The following is a 15,720-nucleotide window of genomic DNA, read 5'->3' as shown; positions in this document are numbered from 1 at the left end:
CTGTCCTGGGCAGCGCCATGGTCAAGGTCACCTACGAGGGCACGGTGCACGAACTGCCACTCTGGATTGTCCCGGGCGATGGCCCCACATTGCTTGGAAGGAGCTGGCTGGGCAAAATCCGATGGAACTGGGATGACATCCGAGTGCTATCACATGTCGATGAGGCCTCATGTACCCAGGTTCTGAACAAATTTCCTTCCCTTTTTGAGCCAGGCATTGGAAACTTTTCCGGGGTGAAGGTGCGGATCCACTTGGTACCAGAGGCACGACCCATTCACCACAAGGCACGAGCGGTACCTCACATGATGAGGGAGAGAGTGGAAATCGAGCTGGACAGGCTACAACGCGAGGGCATCATCTCCCCAGTGGAATTCAGCGAGTGGGCCAGCCTAATTGTTCCAGTACTCAAAAGTGATGGCACGGTCAGGATTTGCGGCGATCATAAATTACTATTAATCGTTTCTCGCCACAGGACCAATACCCGCTACCGAAGGCAGACGACCTATTTGAGACGCTGGCAGGAGGCAAGACGTTCACCAAGCTCGATCTGACTTCGGCCCACATGACGCAAGAGCTGGAGGAGTCTTCGAAGGGCCTCACCTGCATCAACACGCACAAGGGACTGTTCATTTACAACAGATGCTCGTTTGGAATTCGGTCGGCTGCAGCGATCTTCCAGAGAAACATGGAGAGTCTACTCAAGTCGTCACCACACACGGTGGTCTTTCAGGACGACATATTGGTCACGAGTCGGGACACCGCTGAGTACCTACAAAACTTGGAGGAGGTCCTCCAGCGACTGGATCGCGTAGGGCTGCGGCTGAAGAGGTCGAAATGCGTCTTCATGGCAACAGAAGTGGAGTTTTTGGGGAGAAAGATCGCGGTGGACGGCATTCGGCCCACAGACACCAAGACAGAGGCTGTCAGGAATGTGCCCAGGCCACAGAACATCACGGAGCTGCGGTCGTTCCTGGGACTCCTCAACTATTTTGGTAACTTCCTACCGGGGTTAAGCACCCTTTTAGAGTCCCTACATGTGTTATTGTGCAAAGGTGAGAACTGGGTATGGGGAAAATAACAAGTAATTGCTTTTGAGAAAGCCAGAAACATTTTATGCTCCAACAAGCTGCTTGTATTGTATAATCTGTGTAAAAGACTTGTGCTAGCATGTGACGCGTCGTCGAACGGAGTCGGGTGTGTATTACAACACGCTAACGTTGCGGGGAAGTTGCAACCTGTCGCCTATGCTTCCAGGAGCTTGTCTAAGGCCAAGAGGGCCTACAGCATGATTGAGAAAGAGGTATTAGCGTGTGTGTTCGGGGTAAAGAAAATGCATCAGTACCTGTTTGGCCTCAAATTTGAGCTGGAAACCGATCACATGCCCCTCACATCCCTGTTCGCTGAAAACAAGGGGATAAATACTAATGCCTCAGCCAGCATACAAAGGTGGGCACTCGCGCTATCAGCGTATAACTATACCATCCACCACAGGCCAGGCACCGAGAACTGTGCAGATGCTCTTAGTCGGCTACCATTGCTCACCACGGGGGTGGAAATGGCGCAGCCTGCAAACTTGTTGATGGTGGCGCAGCCCGCAGACTTGTTGATGATCATGGAAGCATTTGAAAATTATAAATCACCTGTCACGGCCCGCCAGATTAGGATTTGGACCAACCAAGATCCTCTGCTGTCCCAAGTAAATAACTGTGTACTGCATGGGAGCTGGGCCAGCATCCCCGTTGAAATGCAAGAGCCAATCAAGCCGTTCCAGCGGCAAAAGGACGAGCTGTCCATTCAGGCAGACTGCCTGTTGTGGGGTAACCACATAGTGCTACCCAAAAAGGGCAGGAAGACGTTATCTCGGATCTCCACAGCACACACCCGGGTATAGTAATGATGAAAGCAATGGCCAGATCCCACGAGTGGTGGCCCGGTATCGACTCTCACTTAGAGTCCTGTGTACGGCAATGCAGCGTGTGTGCTCAGTTGAGCAACGCGCCCAGAGAGGTAAAATGTTCCTGGTGGTGGTGAATGCTTTTTCAAAATGGATTGAATGTGAAATAATGTCGGGAAGCACCACCACCGCCACCATTGAAAGCCTGAGGGCCATGTTTGCCACCCACGGCCTGCCTGACATACTGGTCAGTGACAACGGGCCATGTTTCACCAGTGCCGAATTTAAAGAATTCATGACCCGCAATGAGATCAAACATGTCACCTTGGCCCCGTTTAAACCAGCCTCCAATGGGCAGGCAGAGCGGGCAATACAAACCATCAAACAGAGCCTTAAATGAGTCACAGAAGGCTCACTCCAAACCCGCATGTCCCGAGTACTGCTCAAATACCGCACGAGACCCCACTCGCTCACAGGGGTGCCCCCGGCTGAGCTACTCATGAAAAGGACACTTAAAACCCAACTCTCGCTGGTTCACTCCAACCTGCATGATCATGTAGAGAGCAGGCGGCAGCAACAAAATGTAAACGATAATCGCGCCACTGTGTCATGGGAAATTGATCTGACTGACCCTGTGTATGTGCTAAACTATGGACATGGTCCCAAGTGGATCGCGGGCACGGTGATAGCTAAAGAAGGGAGTAGAGTGTTTGTAGTCAAACTGGACAGTGGACAAATTTGCAGAAAGCACCTGGACCAAACGAGGCTGTGGTTCACAGGCTGCCCTGAACAACCCACAACAGGCACCATCTTTTTCGAGCCCACAACACACACCCAAAGGATCAACGACACCACGCTGGACCAGGAAATCGAACCCGTCACGCCCAACAGCCCAGCAAGGCCAGGCTCACCCAGCAGCTCTGCAGGGCCAACAACACGCCAACCCAGCGAGGGCACAGCCAACACACCAGATCAGACATTTGTACCGAGGCGGTCCACCAGGGAAAGAAAGGCTCCCAACCGCCTCACCTTGTAAATAGTTTTCACTTTGACTTTGGGGGGGGGGCGGGAGAGTGATGTTGTGTATCTGTAAAGCATGCACTCCCATGTTCCGCCACCAGGAAGCTCATCCCCTGAAGTCCCAAAGGATCCCAGCATCCCTTGGGAGCACTGTATATAAGCCGGCCCCTAAGGCCTGTTCCTCACTCTGGAGTGTTTTATTAAAGACTGAGGTCACTGTTACTTTAACCTCCCTGTGTGCAGCCTCATCTGTGTTCGGAGCACAATAAAGGACACCCTCTTTGATAAAATGCAACATCCCCACCGACACCTGGGAGACCCTGGCCAAAGACCGCCCTAAGTGGAGGAAGAGCATCCAGGAGGGCGCTGAGCACTTCGAATCTCGTCGCCGCGAGCATGCAGAAAGCAAGCGCAGGCAGCGGAAGGAGCATGCGGCAAACCAGACTCCCCACCCACTCTTTCCTTCAACCATTCTTCCCCACCTGTGACAGAGATTGTAATTCCCATATTGGACTGTTCAGTCACCTAAGAACGTACTTTTAGAGTGGAAGCAAGTCTTCCTCGATTTCGAGGGACTGCCTATGATGATGATGATAATGAAGGATAAATATTGGCCAGGACACTGAGGAAAACTTTCTGTTCTTCTTTGAAGTAGTACCATGGGATCTTTTACATCCACCTGAGAGAGCAGACGGGGCCTTAGTTTCATGTTTCATCTGAAAGATGGCATCTCTGATAGTGCAGCACTCTCTCAGTGTGCAGCCTGGATTTTGTGCTCAAGACCCTGGAGTGGCACTTGAATCCACAACTCTCTGACTCAGAGGTGAGAGTGCTACCAACTGAGCCATGTCAGACAGGGTTTTAAGTGGTGGTATCTCTTTAATTCTGGTCAGCAGCCCTTTAAGAGCTATTAAATCTGGTGAGGCCAACAGGTCACTCCACCAGACTGAGTGCACATGGGACCCCTGTAATCACAGCAACATTTTCTCCCGAATCGGGGAAGCACATTATTAGGTCAGGATTTTTTATATGATTAATGACTCTAGTTCCCCCATTTAGCTTTGTATACTCTGTGTATTAATATACATGCATTTTAGTTACCTTGGTTTAGCATTTTTTTCATTTTTTGCCTTCTAACATTTCTTTTTTAACTACAATGCCCAGTTTAACCTCTTTCAACCTTTCTATCTCCTTATTACCGATGCACCAAAAGTTTACCTTGCCTTCCAAGAAGCCTATTTTTCTCTTGCATTTTCCCTCCTGCTGCCATATTAATTTAAATCTGCTACTCAGCTCGAGTTAACCTCTTCAAGATGATAATGGCCCCACCGTTGTTCAGTCTGGACCAACCTGCTAGTAGTGCGCACTCCTGCTCTCGAACTGCTCGACATCATGCTTCTAGCCAAGCATTTACATCCCTAATATGTCTGTCCCTGTACAGGCTAGTGTGTGTCATTTATATTAATTCTGAGATTGATACCGTTGGGGTCCTGCTTCTTAATATACCTTCTGGAACTGTTTTTGCAGGACCTCAAACTTATTCTGTCATATGTCGTTGGTCTCCACATAAACCACAAGCTTCAGCTGACCCCTTTCCAAAAGCTCCTGCACCTGTTTTGTTATGTTCCTGATCCTGGCACTGGAAAGAAACACCTCATTCAGGATTCACATTTACAGATACAGAAGCAACTTTGTTATCCTTTTATTATGAAATCTCCCACTAGCATTGCTTTGCTGCACTTAACTCGTGTTGAAAATGAGCCACTCCAGTATTATTACTCTAGTGTGTTATTTGCTTCAGTATCCATAGTTAAAGCAACATTTGGCTTTAACAGCTTTGTTTTATTCAAAGAAATGCAAATTGATTTGTTGAAATCTGTCAAAATTACCGTGTTCTGATTACTTAATACTCGATTACATATGATTTTTGCAATTTGACAACTCTGTGTGTTATTAATCAAAACCAATGTAAAATCAATTTGGACCACCACTGGAAACAAACAACAGTAACAATGCCAAATTAGAAAAAATGCTGCACATTATTTGGAAGATTTGCCATTTCTTGGCAAAGATCAGAGCTGACAACTAGCTGCAAACTCTATGATCACCACCTTGGGGAAAGATTTCCTTTGCACTATTGTGTAACAAAGTCATAAATCCATTCTTTATAAATAGGTTTATGACTTCATTACACGTAGCATAGGGGTAATCTTTTCCCCGGTGTATTTTCTTTCTTTTTGGATTTAAGGTGGATAGTTTATAATTTGTGAAAATATCTTACCAAACTGTCCTTTTTAATTGGGATAACAGTACTTCATTTTACACTTAATCATAAAGAAATCAAGTTAATAATTAGAATTATTAGAAATTAATCAACTAAAACTGTGAACAAAGGAATATTTTGTAATAGAGCCAAAGGCTAATTTCAAGTACTCTTTATCTTATTTGTTTCACTCTCTTCAGCAACTTTTATGTTAAAATATGGTCACAAAACAGCATTATTTTTTCAACTGATTATGTCAACCATAACCCCAACCCTCCATTCAGGTTTCATTGTGCCATTCATCATTCTCTGCCCAAGAGAGTACGCAAAGAAAGAACTTGCATTTATATAGCACCTTTCACATCATCAGGATGATGCAAAGTGCTTCACAACCATCAAGTCATGGGTGACAAGTGATTGGGTCCAATCTTAAAACAGCTGCTAAGCACTGTGCAAGATTGCTCAAAGGGTAACACGTCCTCTGATTTTTCCTCCCCATAAGAGAATGTCTAGCATCCACTCTTGCTGATGATATGAATGTGATTCAGAGTCTTTGTAATGGCGATCCACATCCTATCATTGAATGGTACATTACAATAGAGCATCAATACTCACCATGACTGTTTTTTTACCTGCCATATGTTCTGAATATAGTATTGAGATAAAGTCTACTCTCATCAGTAAAGAAATGCTGCAGTTTCTGAAACAACAGCAAAACAGTTTTATTAGCCTTTTATAGAAGTATTTCTCTTAGGGCATAACACATAGCATAGACATTAGACATCATCCCCCATGACTAGGGTCCATAACATGGATGAAACTATACAATCCACCATTTATTGGAGCATGGAGTGAAAATGGAACAAAAGGAAAATAGATAAACACATAGCACCATGGTGGATATAAATTGAACTGTCGGGGTAAGGATTTATAATCTATGCATTATTTTGACCACAACAAACTATGGGCTGGAACCTGCACTTTTTTTGCATGCTTAACATCCACTTAACGCCCATTTTACTGCTGAAATGATGTATAACGCCCATATATCGCCCATTTTGGCACAATATGGAAAGTGATGGGCATTTTTCGGAGACTTTTCTCTAAGCGTTATTTTCCCAATGGGCTTAACGCCGAGAAAAAATATTAGCACCCACCCACTTTTTTGGACGGAATCAGCAGAATGGGCGATTTCAACGCCCATATTATCACCCAGCATTACTTTCCTCATGGAATTAACGCTGATTTTCAATATTAACGCCATAAAGAGCATATTTACCCAAATTAGCAGCCATGGAGATCACCCACCGTCAATTTCACCACCTCGCACACATATCCCTTGCTCAAAAAACTGCCCACAAAAAGTGGAACTATCCGGGACGGATGCCACCAGTATGGCTGGCATTTGTTAAATTCCACTCTTATGTGAGGAGCTGATATCAGAAAGATTTGCCTGAAAGAGCGCTGATGTGAGTGACAACGCTGATACACTGCTGTGTGTGTGCAGCTCAGACATCAATGGTGCCCATCACATTGGTGCCAGTTAAAGTTTATGTTGATTGATGTTAAGTTATATTTAACCCTTTCATGTTAAGGAATCACCAATGAGTTACGGTCCAGCTATCTGAGACAATGCGCAACAAGGTTATGTTCAATAACAAAAGTTTAATAGCAACATTGGTCTGAAATCATAAGTATCACAGCCATCAACACCCAACCCCCACCCACACCCAACTTTTTCCACCATTGACATAAATCACATGTCCACCAAAACAGAATACAAAGGCAAAGCATAAGCATGGTCCCTAGCCCTCATACATTGCAACAAATTGCATACACCCAGATGGAGATAGAACACAGCCATCACCTGCGCATACGCACCTCACTTTCCTTCCACCCTCCTTCTTCTCCCCACCTCTACCCCTTCCCCTCCTCGCTCCACGGCGCCTGGCCGAGGAGCTCCTCAGTCGGTGCCTCATTGGGGGGATGAAGACAGATGCGGTGGTTGCATGGGTACGGGAGTGGGGGTGCTGAGGGGGCAACATTCTCTGATGCAGAATCAGGATCTTGGTCCTTGCTCTCATCTGTTGTTCGCAGTGGTAGGGCGGAACCTGGGGTGGAGTGCCACGCTTGGGGACCACTGGGAGGCCTGTGGCAGCAGTGTTCCTGGCTATCACATCCAGGGATGCCATGCCACAGAATTTACTCGGTCATGGTGGCCAGGTGTCGGTATATGCCCCCCAATGCCTTGATGAACTGGTCACCAATGCTTACAGTCCTCCTGGACAACTATACCATCTCTCCGCTGTCATGTCGCACTCGTGGAAGAGACCTGCCAAGTCCACGAGGTCTCCGCGGGGTCGGCGCTGTCCTGGGGACAAATGGGGTGCCTTGTGCCGGTATCTCCAGAGTGGAGGCGGGAATGACCGGAGGACCACTAGATGGCCTTGGGGTGGAATGGTTTCTGGAGCGTGGCGATGCAGGTTCTTCGAAGTCCGCACTCTCATCCGTTGAGAACAGACCCAGTGGATTGACGGGCGACAATCGGAACTCCTCAGCACCAGATGTAGCAGGATCATCCGCCGGCTCCTGCCCTGCACCCGTACCTTCTGGTCGCTGTGGCCTTGCCTTGGGACACGCTGCTGGCTGAGCTGCAAGACACAAATAAGGTTATTAGAAGAGACGGGGGTGCTAGGGTGACAAGGTGAGTCCAGCGCTACACACAGCATATGCACGACAAAAGCACCACCGCTCTCAAAATCATCGCAGACATCACATTTCATGACCATCAACACATTGTGCATTGCAATGATTTTCATGAGGCCAGCATTGTTTATATGACGCTTTTAGAAATCATCTATCATATATGATTGTTCGGATATGAGTTGGTGTGGCATCTATTAACTTTAGATCACGCAATGGTGTAAGCTTTACTCACGTGGCATCACGTCAGGGTCTGCAGATGCGTCCGTGGCTGTCTGGGGCTGCTTCCCCACGAGTGCGAGCACACGCTCCTCCATTTCAGTGATGTCGCTGGGGATTGGTGGCCCCCCACCCGTTCGCCTCTGCTCAGACCTCATCGTCGATAGCTTCTTCTGTAAAAGGTACCAGGACGACATGGCATGAGATCATTGCGTGATATCATTACTAGGTACTATCACAGACACTGATACAAGACATAACCGACAGGTGTAATCATGATTATTATGATTATTATCATTCTTTACCTAACGACATACACCATGACCGCCTACTTTGAGTAAAACGTTCCCGGTAAAAGTGCAAGACTTCACATCTGCTGATAGTCACTCATGAATGTTACAAATCAAATTATATAAATACATAATGTTATGTATGTAAACATTGTAACTGTGTAACACTTGCCACCAGAGGGCGCAATTGTTGGAGGCCCAAGGGTCACCTGCACACCTCGTGCAAGGGAGTATAAAAGGTTGTCTGCCATGCTGCTTAGGCACTCTGGAGTTGTATTAAAGAGATTAAGGTCACATCAGTTTTAGTTCAAAGTACTCAGTCTTGTGAAGTTCTTGCATATTTAACAATTGCCGATGATTAACAGATTACGAACTTTCACGTGGCCATGGCTGCTGTCGGTATTTTAGAGAGATTTGTAGAGGGTGATGATTGGGAAGCCTTTGTTGAGCATCTCGACTAGTACTTCGTGGCCAATGAGCTGGATGGGCACGATAAAGCGATCAAGCGCAGGACGATTCTCCTCACTGTGTGTGGGTCCACAATATACAGCCTCATCAAGAATCTGCTAGCACAGGCAAAATCAACGGAGAAGGCATATAGAAGACAATGGAGAGTTGTCTACTCTGGTTCGGGCACACCTCAAGCTGAAGGAGAGCATCTTAATGGCCAGGTATCACTTTTACATGCACCATCGCTCCGAAGGCCAGGACGTGGCGAGTTATGTCGCCGACCTGAGATGCCATGCGGGAACTTGTGAATTTGCTGGATTTTTGGGGGAAATGCTGTGGGACTTTTATGTGCTTGGCATCAGCCACGAGGTCATTCTTCGCAAGCTGCTGTCCGCTGAATCCCTAGACCTGAGCAAGGCCATCACGATAGCCCAGGCAATCATATCCATGAGCGATAATACCAGACAGATATTTTCCCAGCATCGAAGCTCATCGGCAAGTACTGTGCAGAAAATAACATCACTAGCAGACTGAACTGCATATGGCAGGGCCTACACATCTGCAGCTGCAAGACCTAGGATGACTCAGAGTCTGCCATTGGACGTGAATGCAAATCCATTAGCACCATGTTGGCGCTGCGGGAGTAATCATCAAGCCCATCAATGTCAATTCAAGCACTACGTATGCAAAGGCTGTGAAACAATGGTGCACCTCCAGTTCATGTTGAAGAGTGCTGCGACTCACCACATGGCAGAATTGGCAGAAGATGATCGATCCAGCGCGGATCATGCAGAACAAACGAGAGGCAACTCAACCCGAGGAAGAAGTGTATGGGGGTACACACCCTTACCACCAAGAGCCCTCCTATTATGCTGAAAGTCAAATTGAATGGTATTCCGGTATCAATGGAGTTGGACATGGGGGCGAGTCAGTCAATTATGAGCCAGAAGGCTTTTGAGAAACTGTGGGGCAATAAGGCACAAAGACCCAAACTGAGCCCGATTCAGACAAAGCTGCGCACCTACACCAAAGACCTCATACCAGTCATTGGCAGTGCGGCAGTTAAGGTATCGTACAATGGAGCTGTGCATGATTTATCACTGTGGATTGTACCAGACGATGGCCCAACGCTATTCGGCAGAAGCTGGCTGGGAAAGATTCGATGAAACTGGGACATCATCAAAGCACTATCTTTAGTGGATGATGCCTCGTGCGCCCAGGTGCTGAGCAGGTTTCCATCGCTATTTGAACCAGGCATTGGCAACTTCACAGGCGCCAAGGTGCAAATCCATCTAGTCCCCGATGCAAGGCCTGTTCATCACAAGGTTCCAGCGGTTCCATATATGAGGGAGAAAGTCGAGATCGAACTGGACAGACTTCAACGAGAGGGAATCATATCGCCAGTCGAGTTCAACGAGTGGGCCAGTCCGATTGTTCCGGTGTTGAAAAGCGATGGCATGGTCAGAATCTGCGAAGACTACAAGGTAACGATCAACGGAGTCTTGTTACAGGACCAGTATCTGCTACCCAAGGCGGATTGCCTGTTCGCAACGTTAGCAGGGGGGAAGTCGTTTGCCAAGTTGGACCTAACCTCCGCCTACATGACACAGGAGCTGGCTGAGTCTTCGAAAAGATTGACGTGCATCAACACGCACAAAGGACTGTTTATATACCACAGATGCCCTTTTGGGATTCGCTCGGCTGCTGCCAGAGGTCAAATTTTTGGGGACAAAGATTGCGGCAGACGGCATCAGACCCACGGACTCAAAGACAGAGGCCATCAATAATGCATCCAGACCACAGAATGTGATGGAGCTGCGTTCGTTCCTGGGACTCCTCAACTATTTTGGTAACTTTCTACCCGGGTTAAGCACTTTGCTGGAACCATTGCACATGTTGCTACGTAAGGGTGAGGACTGGGTTTGGGGTAAATCTCAATAGACAGCCTTTGAGAAGGCCAGAAACCTACTTTGTTCTAATAAGTTACTTGTACTGTATGACCCATGTAAACGATTAGTGCTAGCTTGTGATGCATCTTCGTACGGGGTCAGCTGTGTGTTACAGCAAACCAATGTATCGGGCAAACTTCAACTGGTTGCATTCGCGTCTAGAAGTCTATCTAAGGCTGAAAGAGCCTCCAGTATGGTCGAGAAAGAGGCATTAGCATGTGTATATGGGGTTAAGAAAATGCACCAATACCTATTTGGACTTCGGTTTGAGCTTGATACTGACCACAAACCGCTCATTTCACTGTTTTCAGAAAGCAAAGGTATAAACACCAATGCTTCGTCCCGCATCCAAAGATGGGCACTAACATTGTCCACCTATGACTATGTTATCCATCACAGACCAGGCACGGAGAACTGTGCTGATACCCTCAGTCGGCTATCATTGCCCACTACCGGGGTGAAAATGGCACAGCCCGCAGACTTGCTTCTGGTCATGGATGTTTTTGAGAGCAATGGGTCACCCATCACTGCTCGCCAGATCAGGACCTGGACCAGCCAGGTTCCTGTGCTATCACTAGTAAAAAGTTGCGTCCTCAATGGGAGCTGGTCGGCCGTTCCCGGGGAAATGCAAGATGAAATTAAGCCATTTCACCGACGCAAAGATGAAATGTCCATCCAGTCGGATTGTCTCTTATGGGGTAATCATGTGGTTTTGCCAAAAAAAGGCAGGGAAATGTTTATACACGACCTACACAATACCCACCCAGGCATAGTCATGTTGAAGGCTATAGCCAGGTCGCATGTTTGGTGGCCCGGCATTGACTTGGACTTAGAGTCATGCGTACACCAGTGCAACATGTGCTCACAACTGAGCAATGCGCCAAATTAGGCTCCATTGATTCTGTGGTCATGGCCCTCCAAAATGTGGTCCAGGAACCACATAGATTTTGCTGGCCCCTTTCTCGGAAAGATGTTTTTAGTTGTAGTGGACGCTTACTCAAAATGGATTGAATGCATAATCATGACATCCAGCCATTCGCTGCCAGCATTGAAAGCCTCCGGGCTACATTCTCCACCCATGGCTTGCCCGACGTCCTTGTCAGTGACAATGGACCGTGTTTCACCATCTCAGAATTCAACGAGTTTATGAGCTGCAATGGCATCAAGCATGTCAGGTCTGCCCTGTTTAAGCCTGCATTCAACGGTCAAGCGGAACGGTCAGTCCAAACTATCAAGCAGAGCTTGAAATGCGTGACAGAAGGCTCCTTGCAGACCTGCTTATCTCGGGTTCTGCTCAGCTACCGGGCGCAACCACACTCAGTCACTGGGGTTCCCCCTGCAGAATTGTTAATGAAAAGAGCACTCAAAGCCAGGATCTCCCTAGTCCACCCGGATCTAAATGATCATGTGGAAACCCGACATCACCGGCAAAACATGTACTACGATCGTGCGGCTATATCGCGTGACATTGATGTTAACGACCCTGTGTTTGTCCTGAATTACGGTCATGGTCCTAAATGGGTTGCTGGCACTGTCTTGGCCAAGGAGGGGAATAGAGTGTTTATAGTCTAACTATTGAATGGACAAACGTGCAGAAAGCATTTGGATCAGACCAAACTGCGGTTCACCGACAACCAGGAACAACCTGAAGAGGACATCACCATCATTGATCCACCAATACACACCCAACCAGCAATCAACTTTGCTGTCAATCAAGAGGATGAGCCCACCATTGCCAACAGATCTGTTAGACCAGGCGCGCTGCAGTGCAGCAATGGTCCGACCAACTCATCCATGCCAGAGTTTGAACTCAGACGATCAACCAGGAAGCGTAGGGCCCTGGATCGTCTCAACTTGTAAATAATTTGTATCAAAGGCTTTGGGGGGAGGGGGGGGAGGGGGAATGATGTTATATATGTAAACATTGTGACTGTGTAAGACTTGCCACCAGAGGGCGCAACTGTTGGAGGCCCAAGGGTCACCTGCACACCTTGTGCAAGGGATTATAAAAGGTCGTCTGCCATGCTGCTTAGGCACTCTGGAGTTGGATTAAAGAGACTAAGGTCACATCAGTTTTAGCTCACAGTACTCAGTCTTGTAGAGTTCTTCCATACTTAACACATAATTACATGTAAATCAATGTATTACTTACTCTTGCGGATCCCACAAGGTCGTTCCATTGTTTGCGGCATTGGTTGCCCTCATGCACCTCGTTGCTCGCCGATGAGACCACCTCTGCTATCTCGGTCCATATCTTCCTGGTAGGCCTTTGGGGTGGGCTTCCCACGCTCTCCCTGTGTCAAATCACCCCAGCGTAACTCGCCCTCCTGCAGGAGGGAGGCATTTGCTTCGTCCGAGAACCTCTTGGTTCTTTTGCAGCTGCCAATGTGCTCCTCTCCCACTTCACTGCTCTCTCCAGCGTCAGTCTCCACAGCGTGCTGTGATGCCTCCTCCTCTCCCGCCATTATAGGGCAAATTCGGTCAAATATGTGACTGGTAACAGCTAATTTTTGTTTGCCTACTTGCTGTGAAGCTCTAAAGTCTCCCTCCTTCCTCCCAAAGCAGCCATACCATACCCAAACACGCCTTCAGTTCCTCTGAGCTCCCTCTCTCTCTGTCTCCTCTTCTGCGCATATCATGGTGACCTTTGACCTCCAGAATCACAGGAATCGAGCGTTGCCATGCCGTTGCTAAGGACGGCCACGCTTTATGGCAGAAGGTCAGAAACATTTAACGCTACCGCCCATTTTATATCGCTTGTGGTAACACCCATTTTCAAAAATGTAAACTAGGTGTTTTGAGAATGGGCGAGAAGCCGGCAATCTGAAAACCCTTTTTTGCCACCCACACCGGAAATAACGCCCATTTTTGGGCGATAACCACAAAAGTGGGGGTTCTAGCCCAATGTCACTTAATAATACAACAGAGATAGAGATTCTAACCATAATCATTTGACTTTTATTGATCCTTCTTGCTGCTAGTCATAAATGGCAGCATATGTATAGTTTAACAAACTGGCAGAGGATAGGCAGCGAAAACAGATTCTGAACTCACACTTCATTCTTCTTGTTCTTTGGGTCCATCCGCCACTACTTGGCTGATCTAGGCTGACACTCCAATCATCATCATTATCATAGGCAGTCCTTCGGAATCGAGGAAAACTTGCTTCCACTCCCAAAGTGAGTTATTTGATGGTTGAACAGTCCGATACGAGAGCCACAGACCCTGTTACAGGTGGGACAGACATTCATCGAGGGAAGGGGTGGGTGGGGCTGGTTTGCCGCGCGCTCCTTCCGCTGCCTGCGCTTGACCTCTTCATGCTCTTTGTGTTGAGACTCGAAGAGCTCAATGCCCTCCCGGATGCACTTTCTCCACCTCGGGCGGTCTTTGGCCAGGGTCTTCCAGGTGTCAGTGGTGATGCTGCACTTTACCAGGGAGGCTTTGAGGCAATACTGTTGGAGATGTTATCTTTTGGATGAAACATTAAACCGAGGCCTTGTATGCTCTCTCAGGTGGATGTAAAAGATCCCATGGCACTATTTTGAAGAGGAGCAGGGGAGTTAGCCCCAGTGTCCTGGCTAATATTTATCCCTCAATCAACATAACAAAAACAGATTATCTGGTCATTATCACATATGTGGGAGCTTGTTGTGCGTAAATTGGCTGCTGTGTTTCCTACATTACAAAAGTGACTACACTCCAAATGTACTTCATTGGCTGTAAAGTGCTTTGAGATATCTGGTGATTGTGAAAGGCGCTATATAAATCCAAGCCTTTCTTTTACTGAACTGCACTCTCTTTACAGGCAACTGTCTTAAGTATATGAAACACTCCCAACTGGTTGTCTGAGTCAGCACGTTGGATTGAGGCATTTCCCTGATAGGCTGGAGGACAGTGAAGGCCAAAACAGTACACACCATTCCTGCAAATCCCATAACATCCAGTTGAACACAGTGCAAGGCCTTGAAACAGCATTACTTGAGCAGGATGAGGAAATATAAAACTAAACAAAGGATTCAATAAACATAAATAAAATGCAGTCCTTCTCCTTTTCAGCTTACAGGATTTAACTCAAACCCTCATTCCCAGCATCTAAGTAGTTCTGAGCCTGAACTCTAAAATCTTACCTACTGGTATCTAAAAATCTTCCTGTCTCAGCAACCTGATTAGACCTTGCTGAGAGCAAATTAATTGCCATATTTCCTTACTTTATAACAGTGATTACATTTCAAAAGTACTTAATTGGCTGTGAAGTGGTTTGGGATGCCTTGCGGTCATGAAAGGCCCAATATAAATGCAAGTTATTTCTTCTTTTTAGAAACTAATAATAATCAGATAATTAATAGGATTGTGGACATTAAAAATTATATATTGTTATAGTGAATTTTCTGAAAAAGTTAGCTTCATCCATCACAGTGCTGGAAATTCCACTCTGTGACTCAAAGCTGTTACTTCAGATTCAACATGATTTGAATATAATTTGGAACACGTGGAAATGCTTTTTAACAGCTCATTACCTGGTGTAACATCCATTAACAGATCATGGGCTGGATGTTCTGGTCCTTTACGCTCCGGGTTTCGCCTCGGAGTGACGTGAAAGGCGGCGTTCAGGTCTCCTGTGCCCCGTTGCGATCCTTCAGTCCATTTTTGCAGCAGCACTGAGCAGCAGCGCCAGGAAGAGCTGCGCCGGGTGTGTGACGCCTCTTGTTGCGACACCAGCAGTAGTTTGGCCTTTTGCCCGATCCGTCCGCCCGGAAGTACGCACGCAATGACCGCCTGGGAAGTCAGTGTGGTCTAGGATAGACGGCAGTGGTGAGGAAGGTAAAGCACTCCGAAGGTAAGTGTGAGTGTTTGTTGTTTTAATATTTTTTAGCAATTTATGTTGTGGTGGAGTGGCCAATGTTTTGGGAATGTTTCTGTGGGTTTTTTTAA

General features: G+C 47.1%; 1 long non-coding RNA gene across 1 annotated transcript; it reads right to left on the bottom strand.

Moving 5' to 3' along the window:
* Positions 1–6,720: 6,720 nt before the first annotated feature.
* Positions 6,721–15,720, bottom strand: LOC139265320 (uncharacterized). Its single transcript, XR_011593527.1, has 3 exons — positions 15,306–15,720; positions 8,116–8,272; positions 6,721–7,828 (listed from the first exon to the last, which is right to left on the bottom strand). It is a non-coding gene; the product is annotated as an uncharacterized lncRNA (long non-coding RNA).

Source organism: Pristiophorus japonicus, chromosome 6 (genome assembly GCF_044704955.1).
Source record: "Pristiophorus japonicus isolate sPriJap1 chromosome 6, sPriJap1.hap1, whole genome shotgun sequence".
NCBI lineage: Eukaryota > Metazoa > Chordata > Chondrichthyes > Pristiophoridae > Pristiophorus > Pristiophorus japonicus.
This window is presented reverse-complemented; position numbering and strand designations above follow the sequence as displayed.